Here is a 22,885-nt window from a genome sequence, read left to right on the forward strand (position 1 = left end):
ACTGGTCAGTCTTGTCATTTACCTCTCGGGCCTCTGGGAGAAATGAATGAGATCATTGTTCTAGTGCCCTTTGAAGACTTGCATTTTAGAAGAGCTATGCCAGAAGTCGCCAAAGATTTTGTATTATGAAATTGTTCATTGAAAGATGAATTTTGTGATTTTTAGTAAATGGTGAACTTTAGGTAGAGAAAGGAATGGACCTAGCTGTTGGAAAGTTGAAATTTAGAACCAGAATATTCTTACTGATATACTTAGAGATGATGTAGGGACCAGTGGGGAGTTTAAATAAAACTACTTGAATGCTATAAATAATCCCTCCAGAAGTTTATATTGTCTCTTGTCATATTAGAAAGAATAAGATGGAACTGATACAAGAGTAAAGACACTTAGATCAATATTAATTCATTATTTGAATATTTATTTTTATTATAATACTATGTAATTACTCTTAGAATTATTTTTTAAGTTTTTTGTTTGTTTTGTTTTGAGAGAGAGTGGGAGTGGGAGGGGCAGAGGGTGAGGGAGAGCTGGAGTCTTAAGCAGGCTCCACTCTTGGTTTAGAGTCCTACTCAGGGCTTAATAACACAACTTTGAGATCATGACCTGAGCCAAAATCAAGAGTCAGATGTTCAACTGACTGAGCCACCCAGGTATCCTAACTCATTTGTAAAATATTTTGAAAACACATATGAAGAAGAGCAAATTATACATAGCTTGTAACACAGAGATTCCATCAACATTTTCCATCTTTCTTTTTATTCTATGGTTATGTATATATATTTAATGATGCTGAATAAATACTATATTTTGAGTAATATGTGCTGATTTTAAACACATTTTCATTACATTATACTATATAAAAATATTGAAATAAAAGATAAACATAAAATGAAATTAACCAGATTTCTACCACTGTTAATATTTTGATATTGTTCATTAAAAAGTATTCTTTATATATTTCAAAATTTTCTGTTTTATTTTTATTATTTTTTTTTAATTTATTTACATGACAGAGATCACAAGTAGGCAGAGAGGCAGGCAGAGAGAGAGAGGAGGAAGCAGGCTCCCTGCTGAGCAGAGAGCCCGATGCAGGGCTTGATCCCAGGACCCTGAAATCATGACCTGAGCCGAAGGCAGAGGCTTTAACCCACTGAGCCATCCAGGCGCCCCCAAATTTTCTGTTTTATTTTAATATAATTGTCTATTTTAATGACCTCATTGCATAAGAATAAGTGCTCATTACACAAAAATCAATAATTAAAATACACAAAAAGAAAAAATGTTTGAAATCATCATTAATCCCACCATACAGAGACATTCTTGCTAATATTTTGTATTGTCATTGGTATCATTTCTACTTTTACTTCCTACAATATCGATTTCAATTCTGCTACTAAGTTTGTAGTAACCCTATTGTCCTAGGGTTCTTACATAACTTCTTCTTACATAAACTAAGAATGCTGTAATTTTTCTAAATTTTTATTTTGGAAAGAATTACTTTTAGAAGAGATGTTTTCTTCTGAGTCTTAAATCTACTATTTTTTTCCCTTTCAAAAAACATACATGAACGGGGCACCTGGGTGGCTCAATGGGTTAAAATCTCTGCCTTTGGCTCAGGTCATGATCCCAGGGTCCTGGGATCAGGCCCTGCATCAGGCTCTCTGCTAGGTGGGGAGCCTGCTTCCCCCTCTCTCTGCCTGCCTCTCTGCCTACTTGTGATCTGTCTGTCAAATAAATAAATAAAATCTTTTAAAAAAATGCATGAAGATCAAAGAAGGGATTAGGTATACCAAATTATGATGATGGTAATATTTTGCATGCATTCAGTGTATATTAAGTGCAGTCTTGTTACATGTATTTTCTTATTTTCCTGCAACTCCTCAAGGTAAGTATTATTATACTTCCTCAAGGTAAGTATTATTATCATTATTTTATGGATAATGAAATTATATTTTAGAGTAACTTGTTTATTCTATTTTAATTGAATTTTAGTTTAGAGTAACTTGTTTATTGTTACGCACACATCTATTAAGAAGAAAAATTGTAATTTAAACAAATGCTAAATATCTGTTTTGCTCCCACTCCATGTGCTATTTAAGTAATTACTTTTTTGGTCACACTGAATCTAAAGGAGTTAACATTGAAATACAAGTTATTAGCAAAGACTTACAGGAATTTATCATCTATGGGAAGAAATAATCATAATTGAACAACTGTGATAAAGACTCAAATGTGCTCTTTCAATAATAAGTTCTATATAATTGAAATGATGAGACTATGCCATCTGGGGTAATTAGAACTTGTGTTCAGACATGTTATATTTAGGGACACAGAGAAAGCTACTCTTGTTACAGCATAGTTTTTATTTTGGATCAAGTGTCCACATAGGGTCATATTGTTTCTAAAATGGTAACTGAGACTTCTAGAATCACACTTTTGACTCTAGAATGACTGGATATTTTGAACGCCTAATTATTAAAATCTGGGCATCGATTTTTCTTCAATAAATAAATAGTATTAAAAATAATATTAAAAATGAATTGCAAATTCAATCAAAGAATCATCGGTTATGATGTTTACTGTGTGCCCGCATTCGGCACAAAGATACCAGAATGAATAATGCTTCACTGCCTGTTTCCTGTAGCCCAGCAAATCACAGTCTAGTGGAGAAGACTCGTACATGTACAAATCATTATAATAGAGTCATAAACATTGAGTACGTGCACAAATAGGCTTACAAACACAGTGTACATGTCCATATAGTTATAATACATTGAGGAGCATCCTATCAGAGAGTCATAAACTCTGAGTTATAGGTATAGAACACAAAGGAGTAGTTAATCCTATCCATGCAAAGAACTATGAAAGCTTCATGGGAGTCTTGATTTGTGACAAGAGCCTGTGAAATTAGTCGGATTCTGTCAGTTAGTGAGAAAGGGGAAAAGCAAATGACCTCTTTCTAGTTTTTCAACCTTAATTTCCAAGAATTTTTCATGTGTTTGATACGGTGACATATTCAATAGCTTGAAGTCACATTTCAAGAACAGGTGTTGTGCCTGGAGAGCAGGCAGAGAGCAGGCAGAGAGCACATTGGGTCATACTGGCCATGGAGGGATATTGGACTCTGTACTATATTTCAGATCATCACAGATTGATTGTGGTTTTTTTTTTTATTTTTTTCACAGAGGGGCGCCTGGGTGGCTCAGTGTGTTAAAGCCTCTGCCTTCAGCTCAGGTCAGGCTCCCGGTATCTTGGGATTGAGCTCCACATCCGGCTCTCTGCTCGGCAGGGAGCCTGCTTCCTCTTCTCTCTCTGCCTGTCTCTCTGCCTACTTGTGATATTTGTCTGTCAAATAAATAAATAAAATCTTAAAAAAAATTTTTTTTTCACAGAGTGTTTTTGACCCCCTAAAACTCTTCTTATGTTTCCACTTAGATGAGGTTGGAGTTCACTCTGATCTGCATTAGCATGTGGTAGATTTAGGATTAGGGGATCAGACGACTCTTAGAATTTTTAGAGAATGCTTCCAAATGGGAAAAGACAATTTATATTTAAAATAAAGCAATGCTCTTAGAAGCTGCCCTCGGCTCCCTCACCTTCCCATTTGAAATCATATGGAACAGGAGCCTGCCCAGATTCAGAGTAAATACTTGAAGGTGATTTAGGATCCTTTGAATACAACCTAATCCATGGTCTCACTCAACGGAAATCTAGAGTTGCTCTGAAGATCAGGGCATGGCTGAGAGGTGCCATAGTTAATAATACCACACAAGTTCTCATGGCAAATTATAAAGTAAGCAAAGAGAATTTTTTTTTTTTAATATGCTCTGCCTTTCCTTCGGAAAGCTCTCTCTTTACTTTTCCCTGGACCCTCTTGTTCTGTGGCATCTATCTTAATATTTTTCATTTAAAAAAAATATATCTGCTCTCAGGCAGAGATCAATTTATCTAAATTTAGCTGATTATAGTTAAAACTATGCCTTTATGAAAAGGGCACCCTAAAAATTCAGAAAGAGTTTTAAGACTGTCTCAGAGGAGACAGTCACTGATGGTATGATTTCAGGTACCATTATAGATACTTGGAGTAGATATTTTGGGGTCTGAAAAAAGCTGGTTCCTCTCCAGACAATATTGTGCCTACTGGTATAAATGACTAAGTAGAGTGGAGCAGTTAAAAACTTCAATTTTCAACAGATAGGCTTGGAATGACTTTACTACAGTTCAAATTCTGGCTCCTCCACTAATGAGCTGTGCAGATTTTGTCAAATTTCTCAATATTTCCTAGCTTTTTTCTTATGTAAATGGGGATGGTATTATTTAAATTGCAAAATGAGTTAATGTATGCTAAAAGTCATTTTGGCGTTTGGTATAAAGTGATAACAATAGATAATGTTTTCTTTATTTTTATTTATTTTTTTCCATTTTATTTATTTTTTCAGCGTAACAGTATTCATTCTTTTTGCGCAACACCCAGTGCTCCATGCAAAACGTGCCCTCCCCATTACCCACCACCTGTTCCCCCAACCTCCCACCCCTGACCCTTCAAAACCCTCAGGTTGTGATAATGTTTTCTTTATAACTACAGCGCTTCTTAGGTGCTGGATGATATTCTTCAAAATAAGTATGTTGAAAAACACTGGTATTGAGTATGAATTTCAGGCAATAGCAAATTTCCCAGGACAATTTCTGAAGCTGATATTTGTGACAGTTTGCATAAATGACCACAAATACTTAGGAGCAAATACCATTAAGAGGTAAAGTTTGTATCTTCACTTTTTATCAACTGTTTTTTTTTAAGATTTTATTTATTTATTTGATAGAAAGAGAGAGAGAGAAAGCAACAGAGGGGGAGGGAGACACAGGCTTCCCACTGAGCAGGGAACCCAATGTGGGGCTTGATCCCAGGACCCCAGGATCATGACCCAAGCTGAAGGCAGCCAACCTAGTCACCCAGGCACGCCTATCAACTGGCTTTGTGACTTGCTTAGACCGACGTCGTGTAGCCAAAGTGAAGTTGTCTTAGTTTTGATCCTTTAACTGAAAAGTTCTCGAAGCTCTCCCCTCATGGCTTGTAGAATCTTTTCACCACCACCCGAAACAGGATGAGCTAACCTCGTAGAGGATGTGAGGCATGTGGAATAGACACTAGCTAGCCCAGTTTCACTCCTCTAGACCACTCTGCAATTGACTGTAGATATAGCATGAACCCAAGCAATATTAACAAAATAACTGCCCAGCCTAAAAGATCAATCTGCAGAATTCTGAGACACATAAATAACTGTTGTTTCAAATGACTGGTTACGCAGCAAAGCCAAACTGGTTTAATGTTACAATTAAAGCATTATTTAGCATTGCAGGTGCCTTTTGGATGTTGAGTAAAAAAGAAAAAAGCTTCCTAAAATGTACTCTAGTGGCACCTGTGTGGCTCAGTCAGTTAAGCATCTGATTCTTGATTTCGGTCCAGGTTATGAGCTTAGGGTCATGGAATCAAGCCCTGTATTGGGCTCTGTACTGAATGTAGAGCCTGCTTAAGAATCTTTCTCTCATTCTCTCCCTCTGCCCATCCTCCAATCAGGCACACGCATGCATGCACTCTCTCAAAAGAGGAGGAGGGGGAGGAGGAAGGGGAGGGGAAGGAGGAGGAAGAAGAAGAAGAAGAAGAAGAAGAAGAAGAAGAAGAAGAAGAAGAAGAAGAAGAAGAAGAAGAAGAAGAAGAAGAAGAAGAAGAAAAAGAAAAATATACTCCATGTCACTTGCCAAGGGTGATTTACAGTTCTTAGAGAATTTCAAGAAATTTTATATACACGTTTATAGAAACATAAGAGAGCATTTTCTTAATTTCATTTTGGGGAAATTTTGAGATTTGAAATAAAATCATGAATCAGAAATTTTAGATGTGAATCTTTTAATGTGAACAGAATTGACCATCACATTGATCAGCGAACATCTTATACCTTAATTTATCTAACTTTTGCTTAATTCACATATAAATTATATGTTATAGTAGAACATTAGTTCACCGGTGTGCATCCTACCTTTAAGATTAGGTTAGTTCACTTTTATTCATTTATTTGACTATTTGTTTCTGGTTACTTTCCCTTTATGTCAATTTTTTGTGCTTTGAAACTGTAGGTAGCTTAAATATTAGAAAAAATAACAAAGTATTTGATAATTTTTTCACTGAAATTCAGTTGACTTATGAAGACCTACTGGGAGGATGCCAGCATTGTGAATAGTACCACAGATGGACATATGGGAAAAGAACAATGCCATAAAAGTATGGAAAAATAAAGATACTGATTTTCTGCTTTCAGCTAGGAAACTGCATAAGATTGGAAATCTTTATAGTGAGATGAGTAGATTCTGCGGGGCTCCAAGATACAATTTGGCAAGTTTTTGTTCCCCCAAATTTGCTATTAAAAATCATATCAAGTGCTTCATTGATCAGTCTTTAACTCTTGAAGGCAGCTTATAATTTCTCAGAGATACTTACAAATTATTTATGACTTAACAAAGAATACTTCAATAACATTTATTTTGTCTAAAATACTAGGTCGAATTTTACCCTTTCTAGTATATTCACTTGACTAAACTTACTTTCTTGTTTCACTCAGATGATGAAATTGATTTATAAAATTTGTATTAAAAAAGTCTAGAAATCTTCTATTTTAACTCTTCCCTTTTATAGAGAGAAAGTTGAAGCCCTGACTGCTGTCTTTTTTCTTTTTTCCCCCTCTAAAATTTTTTACCTCTTAAAAAAAGTAGAGAATAAAACCATATTTTTAAAAAAATCTCAAGATTATTGTGTGTATATATATTTCCATTAATAAAATTGTTTTTCTATCTTGCAGACTTACTATTATTAAGCCAAATCATGAGATTTACAGTAAGGAGAAAATGGATCATTCTGGAGATAGGCGGTCTATAGAGTAGGGAAGAAGGAGGCTATGAAGCAAGCCTTTTCCATAAATAGAGCAGAGAACTGGAATGCCCTTGGAGTATAGATGGAGGAGAAAACAAAGAAAAGGGGAATATGGATATTTGTGAGTGTCCTCAAATCCCCTTTACTCAGTATTTGCTTCAGGAGATAGGGAAAGTTAAAGTTAATAGTATATACACTCAGAAAGGTGGGGAATTTATTCCCTACGCAGCTGGCTTGCTATTCACTTAACATAAAATATCCAGGAAAATTACTAACACTTATAATGTTGTTGACTCAGTGTGGTACCATACTCACACATCAAGCCCTGGGGGGAATACTAGACATGGGTGAATGAAATGTTTACATGATGGCTCTAATATGTACCCCCCTCCATTCCCCACAGTTTTTTTTTTCATTTTATTTATTTTTTCAGTGTAACAGTATTCATTCTTTTTGCACAACACCCAGTGCTCCATGCAAAACGTGCCCTCCCCATTACCCACCACCTGTTCCCCCAACCTCCCACCCCTGACCCTTCAAAACCCTCAGGTTGCCCCAACCTCCCACCCCTGACCCTTCAAAACCCTCAGGTTGTTTTTCAGAGTGCATAGTCTCTTATGGTTCGCCTCCCCTCCCCAATGTCCATAGCCCGCTCCCCCTCTCCCAATCCCACCTCCCCCCAGCAACCCCCAGTTTGTTTTGTGAGATTAAGAGTCATTTATGGTTTGTCTCCCTCCCAATCCCATCTTGTTTCATTTACTCTTCTCCTATCCCCCTACCCCCCCATGTTGCTTCTCCATGTCCTCATATCAGGGAGATCATATGATAGTTGTCTTTCTCCGATTGACTTATTTCACTAAGCATGATACGCTCTAGTTCCATCCACGTCGTCGCAAATGGCATGATTTCATTTCTTTTGATGGCTGCATAGTATTCCATTGTGTATATATACCACCTCTTCTTTATCCATTCATCTGTTGATGGACATCTAGGTTCTTTCCATAGTCTGGCTATTGTAGACATTGCTGCTATAAACATTCGGGTACACGTGCCCCTTCGGATCACTATGTTTGTATCTTTAGGGTAAATACCCAGTAGTGCAATTGCTGGGTCATAGGGTAGTTCTATTTTCAACATTTTGAGGAACCTCCATGCTGTTTTCCAGAGTGGTTGCACCAGCTTGCATTCCCACCAACAGTGGAGGAGGGTTCCCCTTTCTCCACATCCTCGCCAGCATCTGTCATTTCCTGACTTGTTAATTTTAGCCATTCTGACTGGTGTGAGGTGATATCTCATTGTGGTTTTGATTTGTATTTCCCTGATGCCGAGTGACGTGGAGCACTTTTTCATGTGTCTGTTGGCCATCTGGATGTCTTCTTTGCAGAAATGTCTGTTCATGTCCTCTGCCCATTTCTTGATTGGATTGTTTGTTCTTTGGGTGTTGAGTTTGCTAAGTTCCTTATAGATTTTGGATACTAGCCCTTTATCTGATATGTCGTTTGCAAATATCTTCTCCCATTCTGTCAGTTGTCTTTTGGTTTTGTTAACTGTTTCCTTTGCTGTGCAAAAGCTTTTGATCTTGATGAAATCCCAATAGTTCATTTTTGCCCTTGCTTCCCTTGCCTTTGCCGTTGTTCCTAGGAAGATGTTGCTACGGCTGAGGTCGAAGAGGTTGCTGCCTGCATTCTCCTCAAGGATTTTGATGGATTCCTTTCTCACATTGAGGTCCTTCATCCATTTGGAGTCTATTTTCGTGTGTGGTGTAAGGAAGTGGTCCAATTTCATTTTTCTGCATGTGGCTGTCCAATTTTCCCAGCACCATTTATTGAAGAGGCTGTCTTTTTTCCATTGGACATTCTTTCCTGCTTTGTCGAAGATTAGTTGACCATAGAGTTGAGGGTCGATTTCTGGGCTCTCTATTCTGTTCCACTGATCTATGTGTCTGTTTTTGTGCCAGTACCATGCTGTCTTGATGATGACAGCTTTGTAATAGAGCTTGAAGTCCACATTCCCCACAGTTTACCTATGTTGTGTAGGGACGAGAAATACTTCAGTATCTGGTTGGAAATGAGAAAGAACTCTGGGTCCAGAGCAATAAAGAGAAAAGAACTTCTCTTTCTGGGGAAGAAAAGTGCAGGCATATCTCTTTTTTTCTATTCTGTCTCCATTTGGCTGGAATTCTCCATGGAATCAGAAAAAATAACCCATGTTTTATAATCTCATTCTTCTTCAGCAAGACCAGGAAATCTCCACCTCTGGACTAATCTGCCTCTCTTTAGCTGAGCGAGTTTAGGTCTCTTCATCAGCTGGCATTGTTTAAAATAAATTTTCCTTGCCTTGGGTTGTGCTTCTCAAGACTCAAGTAGGGGCTTCCCTTCTAGATTCTGGATTGCCTGTAGCCTAAGACAAAGAAATCTATTTTATTCAGCCAAATTCATAGAGTTCTACATAAGGTTTTGTCAGTAAAGTTGAGTGTTTATCTAAAGTATTTTTTCTCACTCTTATTCTTCAGGAATATTATTCTCAGTCACCTCACACATAGAAGTGTATTACTGGGGAGAGAATTTGGGTCCTCGGCCAAACACCATCTTAAACTCACATCATTCCTTGTTGACAAAATTAACTTCCTCGGTACCGCTCAGAATTTTTCAGAGAGCACTCTGCTCTCCAGAGATTAGATTACAATACAAAACTTTTACCAATCTAAAGAGAGAGCCAGATAACGTTCTGGGCATATTCTATGTAAAGTTAATTTGTTGAAAAATTACCTATCTCTGGAATAGTCCCCTGAAGAAAGAGAGAATATATACGAGTATATGTACATGTATCTTACTTAATTTTGTTAAAATAATTCATCTCTTCATTCCTTTTCAAAACTCTTCTAGAACCATACACACTCACCTGCTATATTCCTCCATAGTGTCAATTTCTGGTGTCTTCTCTTCCTGACATTTCATTGTGGGAATGTCATAGAACTCAGCCTTCATCACTTTATTCTTGCTTCTCGACACTCACTCCCTAAGTGATCCCATCTAGAGCCATATCTTTAAATACCCACCTTATGTTAACTCTCAGATGTATATCTCCCGCCTTCCCTCTCTTCTGAATGTCAGACCCGGATATCCAACTGCCTATTCAACATCTCCATTTGAATCTAAAAGGCATCTCAAAATTCACATGTTAAAAATAGAACTTTCAATCTCCACTCCCAGCAAATCTGCTTCTCATTTAGTTGTTTTTGGCTCAGTAAATGGCAGTACTATTCACCTCGTTGCTCAGGAAAAGAAATAAATAAATAAACCTGCAGTCCCATCCCTTTCTCGTTCTCACACCTGCTATCCAAGGCATCAGTAAATCTGTTCACTCTCACTTCAAAATACTGTGTCTCCAGGATTCAGTTATTCTTTACCGATATACTCGTGGTCCAAGCCAACATCATCCCACCCCTGATCTGTTGAAAGGCCTCCTTGTGGGTGTTCGTGCTTTCACTCTTGACTCTTGTGAGCTTTCACCGTGCAGGAGACAGAAAGAGGCTCATGAATCAGGATGTATCAAATGTATCCCTGTTCTGCATCCTTCAAATGGTTTCCTGTAAAATGAGGAGGAATGATGGTACTTACGTCACAGTGTTGCTATGAAGATGAGATAGTGTTATCCATATAAAGCACTTTGTATAGTTTCTGGCATATAGTAAATACTCGAGGAAAAAAGTAGATAATTATTAATCTCTTTAGGGCAAGGTTTCCCTTCCTGCAGCCCATCATTCACAGAAAGACAAAAACTGCCTAAAAACTTCAGGGTGCTTATAGGATCAGTTCATCTCCTGTGGCCTCAAACACATGGTCCTCCAATCTGGCTCTGAGCTACATTTCCAGTTTCATTGCCTATCACTCATTTTTTTTTTAATTTATTTATTTGACAGAGAGAGATCACGAGTAAGCAGAGAGGCAGGCAGAGAGAGAGGAGGAAGCAGGCTCCCCGCTGAGCAGAAAGCCCAACGTGGGGCTCGATCCCAGGACCCTGAGAGCATGACCTGAGCCGAAGGCAGAGGCTTTAACCCACTGAGCCACCCAGGTGCCCCGTTATCACTCATTTATTGATCAACAATTTACATACCAGGAAGAGCACTCAGACCTGAAGATACGATGGTCAGTGCTCCCAAGTCCTAAACATTCTGTTTCTTCCACACTGAATGGTGGGATATGGGCCTTGAGTAAACAACAGCAAGAAGAAATCAGTGATTTCTTGGCCTCGGTTTTCAAAAATCCAGTATCTGGGAGGAAATTGACTCTTGTAGCAAAGGAGACTCTTAGCTAAAGAGAAGTTTCCCCCTAGCAGACCAAAAAAGAAAGAAGAGGAGTCAACTCATGTTTGAAACCAGGTGTTCTGTTTTCAAGTATGCTTACTTCCTTTCCCATTGCTTTACCTGGCATACTCTTGGAACGTCTCCAAGGCTATCCTTAAGGTCACTGTTCAGTGAAGCCTTCTGTGACTCCCCCAGATACACAGACAGGTGTTTTCTCTATTCTGGTGCAACCGTATCAACCAATTCATGGGGGCTCATGATTTGGAGATATGAGTAACTCTGCACAGCTGTGTCTTTTACTAGACTACGGCCTGCTAAAGGAAGGTGCAGTATTAACAAGAAAAAAAAAAGATTACAGATTTATGGGGATATAATTGGAACAAATATAATGTAAGTTTGAGGTGTACAATATGTTCATATAATACATTTATAGATTGCAAAATGATTACCAGCACAGTGTTAGTAACACCTTCATCCTGCCACATAATTATCATTCTTTTTTGTGGTGAGAACATTTAAGATCTACTTTCTTAGCAATTTTTAAGTACATGATACAGTCTTATTAGCTATAATCACCGTGTTGTACATTAGATCTCAGAACTTGTTAATCTTAGAACTGAAAGTCTGTACCTTTTGGATAATTTCCCTCATCCCTCAACTTCTATTAACCATAATTCTACTTTCTGTTTCTGAGTTTGTATTTTTTAGATTCCATATACAAGTGATACATACATCCCATTTTATATATCTTCTATGTGTCTTCTTTATCCATTCACCCATCGACGGACACAGGTTGTTGGGTTTCTGTTGGGAATGACACTTGTGCAACTTTGTTTCAGTTTGAATCATCTGAGAGCCTGAGACAGAACGCGGATACACATGATTTATTAAAAGGAAACACTCTCAGAAGAAAGGATATGAAGGAAATAGGATAGGACCAGAAAAAGAGCTAAGTAAGATGTCATCTGTGCTGGGAGTCATCCTGCAGGCTGAACCCACAGTGAGCTCTGGAGCATGGATCATACCACAGAATTGGACTCATTTTGAGCCACTGGCATCTGGGCCAGTCAGTTATTGCCTGTTAGGCTCGACACTCTGGTTAACCCAGAGCAATTCTCAAGAGGAAAGAGTAGCTGTGAGTCCTTGACAGCCATCACTGCAGCAATGGAGAATGAAGGACAGCTGGTCAGAGCAGCAAAAACCTTATTAATCTCTGTGTACTGACATCTACTTTCTCATTTATCATATAGTGAACACTCAAAAATATTTATTATATCTTTAAATGAATTGTTGGATTACAACTATGAGTAAGGTGCCATACAGTGTAGTGAATGAGTTACAAAGACAACTTCTTCACCTCAGTCATCTGTAGTGAATACCCAGTGAAGGGAGCATGGGGAGATAAAATTACTAAACCTAGAATACAAGGCAGGATCTATACATAGATTCTACGGAACTACAACTGAAGTGTGAATCTCATCTCAAAGGAATCAAGAAAGACTTCAGAGAAAAAATGGAACTTGTAATCTTAATGAACCCATTGATTCTGAGTGGGGGAAATGAGGTAAATCTCCAACTGGGGAAAGCTCCGTTACAAATATCACAGACAGAAAATTTCTGCATTAGGGAAAGAGAAGAGGTCACTTGGCTGCTGCCCAGAGCACACACTACTGTGTGTACATTTCATAGTAGAATAGTAGTAAATATGGCCAAAAAGATGAATTGAGGGTATAAATGTGTAGGAATCCGAGTGCTGAGCAGAAAAGTTTGGGTGTAACCCTCTAGGCAATGGGAAGTCATTAGAGATTTTTTTCAACATGAAAATGAGTGTAACAAAAGGGCCTTAGTTTTTGTTCGTTTGTTTGTTTGTTTTGACAAGTTGTAAAAATCTATCTTTATCAGACCAACTCTACCAAGTGAAGCAAATCATTGTAAACCGGTTAAAGGAAAAAGGGTTGGGGGAGAAGTTTACATTACATATTAGCACTAGCCCAATTCCCTTTTGTCGCATGAAGCCAAAGTTTTCTTTCCTCTTTTTTTTTTTTAATTTTTTATTAACATATAATGTATTATTAGCCCCAGGGGTACAGGTCTGTGGATCACCAGGTTTACACACTTCACAGCACTCACCATAGCACAGACCTTCCCCAATGTCCATAACCCAACCACCCTCTCCCTACCCCCCTAACCCACCCCCCCCAACAACCCTCAGTTTGTCTTATGAGATTAAGAGTCACTTATGGTTTGTCTCCCTCCCCATCCCATCTTGTTTCACTTTTCTCCTTCCCTAACCCCCAATCCCCCAAAGGCCTTAGTTTTAACCTAGCAAGATTAGTTGTGATTGGGGAGGAACTAGAGGTAGAAACTGTTTGTAAGGCAACATTAGGTCATGTTTTGAAATTAAGTGCCTTAATCTCTCTGCTTCTTCACTGAAAGCTACACTTCAACAAATTTTTATTATATGTAATTTTATTTTAAAGATTAAATGAAAATCAGATTTTTAAATACCATATTTCCAGGCCCTATATAAATTCCCTGTGTTGAAGTACATTTTGAGGAAAAGTACACTATATCAGAATTTCCAAGGGTATCTGACCCCGAATATATAATAATTGAGTGTCGACAAAACAAATAAGATTACAAAACGTAAACTTCCCACTCTTTCTTTCTTTCTATTAAAATATATTCTGTGGTGATTTTTTTTTTTAAATCTTAATTAGATATATCATAATTCTCAGTTGCAAAAAAATACCTATTTCGAGTTTCTTAGAAGATTATCATAAAGAGAGATAGTAAGAAATCAAAAGAAGCATAATGCCCAGTCTTCAAAGAGAAAATAAAATAATATTTATGGAAACATTCTGTGTACTGGGCTCTGATACAGCGATGTTTTCACATACAGTATCTCATCTATTCTGCATGTTCAAATTTCTCATTTTAATTCATATGTTAATTAAATAACATAAGTTTATATACCTAGTAAATAAGAGTCAGATTCAAACCCAGTTTTCTTAAGATTTTACTTATTTAGTTGCTAGAGAGGGATAGAGAGAGAGACAGAGAGAGGAAGAGCATGCATGTGCAGGCAGGAAAGACAAAGGGAGAGGGAGAAGCAGACTCACGGAGCCTGAGATCATGACCTGAGCAGAAGGCAGATACTTTGACGCTTAACTGACTGAGCCACCTAGGTGCCCTCAAACCCAGTTTTAATTACCATCCTAAAGTTCTTTCTATATCTCCATTAGCATACATAGCATAGCATCTTTACAGATATCACATCTATCAATAGACCTAGGATATTCACATGTAAAAATTAGTAACAACACATGGCAGTGATTATTAAAGGCTAGGGGAATAGTGATATAAGAAATCACTGCCAATATGTAGCTCCTATAAATGTTGAGGTATATGTAACATACTCTTTCCCATTCACATCCCATTAGAGTTTCCACCTCTGTCCCAACAATATCTCCCACCTTAGGGATGGGTTCATAGAATAAAACCATAACCAAGTTTACAGATAAACATAGAAGAAAAATAATGGTCATACTGAGGACTAATACAATATTATTAATGGTTATTTGGATTTTTTTGTTTCACAAATCAATTAGCATGATTTTGGTTAATTTGTTAGTTTACAAATATGTGTACTAATTATTAGTACAATTAATTTTACATTAATGGATGTGTTTAAATACTCTGAATCTGCCAGTTATAGAATTTTACTTGGAATGAATTTTTTATTGTTAATCCTCACAAAATTCCTCAAGATAAGGTTTTATAGTAACCATTTTATTGTTAGAAAATTAAAACTGCAAAAGGTTAAGTAACTTGCCCAAGGGCACAGATTGCTAATTTTAGAAATAGCAAAGTATCCAGGTCTATGTGACAGGGGCATCAGCTTTAAAGAGCCTGTTACTTATTTGTAGACTTTTACTTGAAGTAAAAACTAATAACAGATAATGAAAAGCTTGTGTATGATTAAATGACCTGAAGTCTAGAATAGTCACTAGTATTAGTTTCCTATTGCTACTGTAACAAATTATCACAAACTTGGTGGCTTAAAATAGCACACATACATCATCTTATATTTCTGAAGTCAGAATTTCAAAATGGGTCTCACTGGGGTAAAATCAAGGTGTTGGGGGGGTGGGCTGCATTCCTCCTGTAGGCTTAGAAGACAGTCCACTTCCTTCTCTCTTCCAGCATCCAGAATCTTCTCACATTCTTTGATTTATGGTCTCCATCCATCTTGAAAGACAGCAATGGCTGGCCAAGTCTTTCTCATGCTACATCATTCTGACACTTCTTATATCTTGTCTTCCCCATTTAAAGGACTCATATGATTACATGGGGTCCACTCTGATACCTCTGGATAATCTTATCTGAAGATCCTTGATTGGATCATGTCTTCGAAGTGCCTTTTGCCATGTAAGGTTCTGGAGATTCTGACACAAACATCCACGAGGTTCATTATCCTGCCTACTACAGTCAGGAAAGGCTTTCTGGAAGAAAATGGAGTAGAGAACTTGGCTTTAAATGTTAGAGAGTTAGGGTCAGTACCTTATCATCAGGGCCACAGTAACAGATGAGATACAAGGAGAGACTGTTCTGCAGTAGTTGCTGTGGGGTCAGGACTAGTGTCTCATTCCCTAACTAGTTCTATGATTTCAGTCAAGTCACTTGAACTTCCAGATTCTCCAATTTTTCATCTGTGAAATGAAATTGCTGGACTGTGTGATCTCCATCATTTCTTTTCCCAATCATTTGAATACATATCTACACTCTGAATGATATATAAGTGAGTATGTTTTAAAAGGTGGATTGGCTAAGTTGAAACAATATTTATAATGCCTCCAGAGGGTGCTTGGCTGTGTCTAAGCATGAGATAGACATTATGCATCTTGTGTTTATCTTAGTCAAAACCTCTTTGGATATGACCATGTATTTTTATTTTCAGCCTTGTTCATTCTGCAACATAAGTTGGTAAGTTATTTGTATAACTGCTATTCTTTCTTGTTCTATAATCTTATTTTATTGATATTTTATTTTGTCTTTCATAATTTTTAATTAAATTCTTACTAACATATATTCTTTTCAATATTTTAGTTTTATCAATATAAAGAAAGGGAAAACATACAGAGACTCATTTATGCATTGTTTGTACTTATTAGTATTTTTTAGTGTTATTTGTCATCTTTCTGAGATTTGTGCTACTCTCTTTATGTTGAACCATTTCGTTATGTAAAAAAAAAGTATTTCCATGCCAGAGTCTAGTTCACCAAATAGGACTACTGATCTAAATTCAAAATCTACACCCAGACTTTTCCCAAGACTTGCAGTTCTGTTGTTCATATTACTTTTTTGGATTAAAAAATATATTATTGTAAGCTCTTATTAAAAGGCAATCATTTTGCTCTGAAAGAAGCATATCCTTGTAAATAGATTAGTAAAGCACAGAGAGCAGGCCTGAGTAAACAGGTCGAAGAACTTCCACATTTTGGATAAGGATGAAGCAGAGGAGGAAAGGCCCAGGAATGGGATACCGCTGAATCACTGTATGACTCTCCCACTGACATCTTTTATGCTCTCTACATGGCATCCTAATTGGGTCTTTATTCCTATTTGATGTGTAGGCTCTGACAGCCAAACCCCTCTTTTAATTTACCACTCCTCATCACCCCCCATACTACTTTGGATATGCCATCACCCTGCTCTCAAGCTCCTGTTTGTCTCTTTCCCCTGAGAGACAGAGTTTAAACGCTTGCAAAGCATGGTCTGTATCTATCTTTTTAATGTTATGGCACCTTTTAATCGAGTCTCCACTGTTGCCAAAATGTCTACTCACTGTTCCTTGAGTACATACATACTCATTTCTTCCTCTCTCTCAAAATTTGGCCTTAAAGTAAGCTTGGAATTTTTCTTCTTTCTAAATCTTATCTTCCAAACTCTTCCAGGAGCTTATCTTATTTCAGTTCTCATGGATTGATACTCCTCTGAAAACCGATGGTACTTATAGTCTATCCTCTTCGTTTGTCACAGAACTAAGCATAGGTTTGCTGTTTTAAATTTAGGTTGCTCTTCTTCATGTAGTCTATCTTCCCAATTACACTCTCAATCCCTCAGGAATGAGGGACTATAATCCTTAAACTTTTGGCATTCTCAGTACTTAGTACATAGCCTTACTCATAAGTGGTTGCCATTAGAAGTACATGATAGAGATCTGGAAGGAGATATTGAGTAGTTTAGAAACTCTGAGATTGAGGGGATCACCAAGATAAAATCGTAACTTCTAGGATTCAGGTCAAAGCACTGAGCTGTGCCCCTATCAAGTGTCAGCACAGGGATATAATAAATAGTAAGTCTGATTTTTCCAAATATTGTTATGTTTATTAAAACTTTTGAAAACTAGTGAGAGTTTAGGCAACTTCTAGATAACATTCTTGGGAATAGGCCAACAATATTCTACTTCAATACAAAGATTCAAAAACTCTGATACATCATGCTTGCTGGAGTACTTGTATCACCAAAAGTGATCACACAATTCAGTTCTAGTTTTCTCTATACATGGAAATTATTCTATCAGCTGAAAACAAGTATGAATCACTTTTCAAGCACTGGCTCAAATATTTCTTTCTCTAGAAAGATCTCTCCAACCATTTCAGAATAGGCATGCCTGTCAATGTGCTCCCAAGACACAAGCAACCAGTCTTATATTATTAACACGTATTATTATTATACTTTATAGTTTGTTTACATTTACATAATTTTTACTAGCTCCCAAATTTCTTAAGAATATTTTCCTTCTTTGTTTATTTTTTTCAGTGTTGGGAAATTTGCATATTAAAAGTATTCCATAAATGTTTATTAATGTGTGTTTTAAGAACATATGGGAGTTTATAACTTTTACCCACCTGATTCTTGGTATTATTTATTCCCTCAGAGGCATCTGTCAGACTGTAAGCAAACAGAAATGCACAAAGCCAGCAAAAAAGTGATCAGTAACAACAGTGAGGCTGAATCATGCTTCTTAAATGTAGAATTACATTTTATTCAACTTCATAACCTTCACCATGGCTTAAAGAGCTCCAGGCACATTTTACATTCTCAGTTAAGATTCACTAAATTAATGTTTAAATCCTGCTCTGACCATGATAATTCCAGAAGCGAAGAAGAACTAGCATCAAACAGGGTATTTCCTAGCCTGGGACAATATTCAGACAACAGGGAGGATATATTTGTATCATTTATTCCAGCTGTGTTGAATTTCTGATGTTCTTGTCCCTTCCACATTGATGAAGCTATTGGAATGCAACCTGTATAAGTTTTTGAAGACCCACTCAGATCCTGAATCTTTTTCTGGTGACAGCACCACAGATTATAGGTAAGACCATGACTTCTATCAAAGGATAAATTTATATATCATATTACAATAAAATGGCCGTATTACAAAATATGTAGATCCAAATGTCAATATTATTGTGGATGTTTAGAATATCATCCCATTTATAACACCATTGTGCTGACAAATGTAGGCAGTCATCACTGATACAGCATCTTAGTAGGAATATCAATGTCTATCTCCATTATGAGAGAACTTTTTCAAATTTAATAACAGCATATCTGTGATATCAATTTATTCCCCAATAACAAAAATGGCATTCTATGTAACAGAATTGTGAATAATTGTAAAGCTTCTGGTACTTAACTGTACCAGATGGCTTAACTATAGAGAGATTCAAATGAATGGTATTATATTTCTCAGACATCTGGAAAACTTCTAACGCATATGGAACCCAAGACCAGCACTCCAGCGTATTTTTAATGGCAAAGTTATTAACATTTGCGAAAGTAAAATTCTCATATGCTAGCATTTTACCACATTCATTGTTGTTCAGACCTTCTACAGTTTTTCTAATATCATCTTATGCAAAACATTTTTATATACTGAGTAATGAACCACCTATAGACGATCTGAATTTTTTTAAGATTTCTATTTATTTGAGAGAGAGAGAGAATGAGCAGTGGGGAGGGGCAGAGAGAGAAAGAGAGAAGAGAGAGAAGCAGACTCTCTACTGAAGAGGAAGTCTGATGTGGGGCTCAATCCCAGCATCCTGGGATCATGATCTGAGCTGAAGGCAGCTGTCCAGCCAACGGAGCCACCCAGGCGCCCCAAGCTGATCTGAATTTTTGTGGCACAAGAAGAACTGTGAGAATTGAAAAATAAAGGGAAACAAAAGAGTAAAGTATAATTTAATCTTGATATGAAAATAAGTAATGTTTATAAGTAATGTTCTTTAAGGGTTGAGGGCTCTAAAAAAAATAAGAGAATGGGCTCCCCCAAATTCATAGTTAACTGCTTGACCATTTCAGTCATATTTGACTTATTTTAGTTCTGTTTCCAAATTTAATGACTAAGAGGATGGCTTAGAATATACACAGACCTGATACTGCTTCCCTCTGACATTGTCCAGTTTCTCTCTTTGTTTCTTTCTTTCTTTCTCTCTTCCTTTTTTATTTCTTTCTTTTCTTTTGTTTCTTTCTTTTTTGGTGGGATTCACCTTATTGAGGAAGAGTGGAAGGATAATATCTCTAATATTAGGATATTAGGATAATTAGGATATTTATTATCAGATATTAGGATAATATCTGGAATATCTCTAATAAGTATATTAGAGATAAAGTATATCTCTAATAAGTATATTAGAGATAAAGTATATCTTTATATCTCTAATAAGTATATTAGAGATAAAGTATATCTCTTTATACTTTATATATACTATATAAAGTTTTTTATATATATTTTTATATATACTATATAAAGTATATAGAGATATACTTTATCTCTAATATACTTATGGATTACTAAACCAATTGTTGTAAATAAAATTCATTTAAATTATGTAAGATTCTTTCAATTATTATTGTAAGAATTAAGTAGGGTTGGAAGTAATCTCTAAGGTTAAAGGTGGCAATCAGAGTTCAATTAAAATAGCATCTTAAAAAAAATTTAAAAAAAAAATAGCATCTTAACGATTATCCAATAAATAATACTGTATGACTAATAATGCATAAAAAAATCTTTAATATTTTCAACACATGTCAAGTGTTCAGAGGTCTAAAATTAGGGAAGGAAGGACGAGAAGGGAGGAAGGAAGAAAAGAAGGAAGGAGAAAAGGGAGGAAGGAAAGAAGGGAGGAAAAAAGAAGAGAGGAAGGGGAAAGTATATGATAAAGCCAACCTGAAAAATAAGAACATTGCAAGAGGAGATACATTGCTAAAGATGAATCTGGAAAGTGGAATATTGAAGATCTTGTGGTCAGAGGTTGGCATACTATACGTGAAACAATTTAAACAGTAATAAATGTGTTATTTTAACCAAATTGGAGGGTAACTGAAATGTAGAGGAGGTAAATGAGCTGATTGGACCAATAATCCTTGAAGTCAGGTGTGTGGGGGTTTTTTAACTAAAAAAATTTCATTCTATAAGCATCAATATTTTGAAAAAAATAGCCTTGACAATTCATTGTAAATATCATCTTATGTTTAGAAAAATATGAAATCACTATTTAAAATTAGTAAAACTGCATTAATGGTGATAGAATTCCAAGTACAAATCTTAAGCAGCACAGATATAAATAGTCTACCACTCAGTTGATACATTTTATTCAATTTTATCAAAAGTCCTGCATATTTTAAATGCAATGTCTATTTCAGAGATCAGATACAGTGTATATTGTTATTTTTCATCTATCATTCTAGTTTCTAGTCTTCACTTACAAATGTTTAATAAATGCAAATTGCCCAATGAATGAATTTTTCTTAATTTAGGATGAAGTACTTCTCCATTTTATAAAAAAGTAGACATACACATTTCTCGACTAGAAGAGCAATTTAAATGTCACCTTCTGGGTATCAGTCTAGTTCCAGTGAATCAATAAATAGTTCTTTAAATTGCTGATTTTCAGTTCATCAACATTAGTCTTATTTTTTTACTTTTCTCTCTCTGGCAGTGTTTCTTAGATTATTCAGTGGGGCACCGGAGAGCAATAATATCACACACACTGAGTACGAAAAATTTGCATTCTATGTCTTCCATCCTAGTAAAATCATTAAATGGGTACTTTGTTACAAGTTAGAGATATGATTAATTAATTATGCTCTGAAGTTGTTTTCACTTGCATGACCATACAGATCTGTATAAGAGAGAGATAACATCTATTATGCATTCGTGCATTAATCGTTAAGACTGCTAGGAAAAATGAACTTTATTAAAACTACAACTTACCTAAATGAAATAATTCAAAATGAGAAAAATATAAAATATTTATGAAGTTAAATATGATATATACAAAGGTTCATAGAAGCTTTATTTAGAATCACCCAAAACTAGAAACATCTCAGAGGTTTTTCAACTAGTCAAAAACTAGTCAATGAATAAACAAACTACGGTACAACTACATAATGAAATAGTGGTATACACAACATGAATGAATCTAAAATATGATATGGTAAGTTAAAGAAGAAACCCTCAGTGGATCCCCTGGGTCACACAGTCAGTTAAGCAACCGACTCTTGGTTTCAGCTCAGATCCTGATCTCAGGGTCCTGAGATGGAGTTCTGCATCGGGGTCTTCTCAGCAAGAAATCCATTTGAGACACCCAATCTCTTTCTAAAATAAGTAAATAAGTCTTTAAAAAAAAAGAAAGAAAAGAAAAGAAAACCCTAAAAGACTTCATTCTGTATGATGCCATTTATATTATACTTAGAAAAGACAAGACATAGGTACAGAAAACTGATCAATGGTTGCTAGAGAATGAGGGGTAGAATATTTGACAATAAAAGGGCAGGAGAATTTTTGAAAGTGATAAAACTGTTCCAGGTCTGAATAGTTGTGCTGGCTGGCCAGCCATAAATATTAGTCAAAGCCCTTTGAATTGTACACTAAAGATGGTGAATTTTATTTTGTGTGAGTTATACTTCTATAAATCTAACTAAAAAAATAAAAATCTTTTCTTTTATAATCATGCATGATACTCTAACGAGTTTACAATATCACATCTGTGGTTTTCTTACCGAAAATGTATTACCTCAATGTAGTCATGAGAATACAAAATGACAAACTGAGGGGCATTCTACAAAATAACTGTGTAGTACTCCTCAAAATTATCAAAGCCATAAACATCAGAGAAAAACTCCTGCATTATCATAGACTCGAGGAGACTAAGGAGATTTGACAACTAAATGAAATTTCAAGTTCTGGATGTTGGACAAGAAAATGCATTAGTAGGACAACTGGCAAAATTTGAAGAAGGTCTATAAGTAGTTAATAATATCGTATTCATGTTAATTGCCTGGTTTAGCTCATTTTACCTTGCTTATGTAAGATGCTACCATTAGAGAAACCTAGGTGAAGGGTAGGGGACCTATACATACCATTTTCAGCTATTTGTAAGTCAAATTATTTTTAAATAAAAAAGCCTTAACATGTAAGTGGCTTAGAATTTCAATTTCTTGGTAGAATGAATTAGATATTGGTAGTCTCTCCATTACTAACAAGTTTGTACAAAACTTCAGAAATTTTTTAATGATATTTTAGAGCCATCATAGAGCTGTGGAATCAAGAAGCACTAGATGAACTTATCAAACAAGAAAAA

Source organism: Meles meles, chromosome 14 (genome assembly GCF_922984935.1).
Source record: "Meles meles chromosome 14, mMelMel3.1 paternal haplotype, whole genome shotgun sequence".
NCBI lineage: Eukaryota > Metazoa > Chordata > Mammalia > Carnivora > Mustelidae > Meles > Meles meles.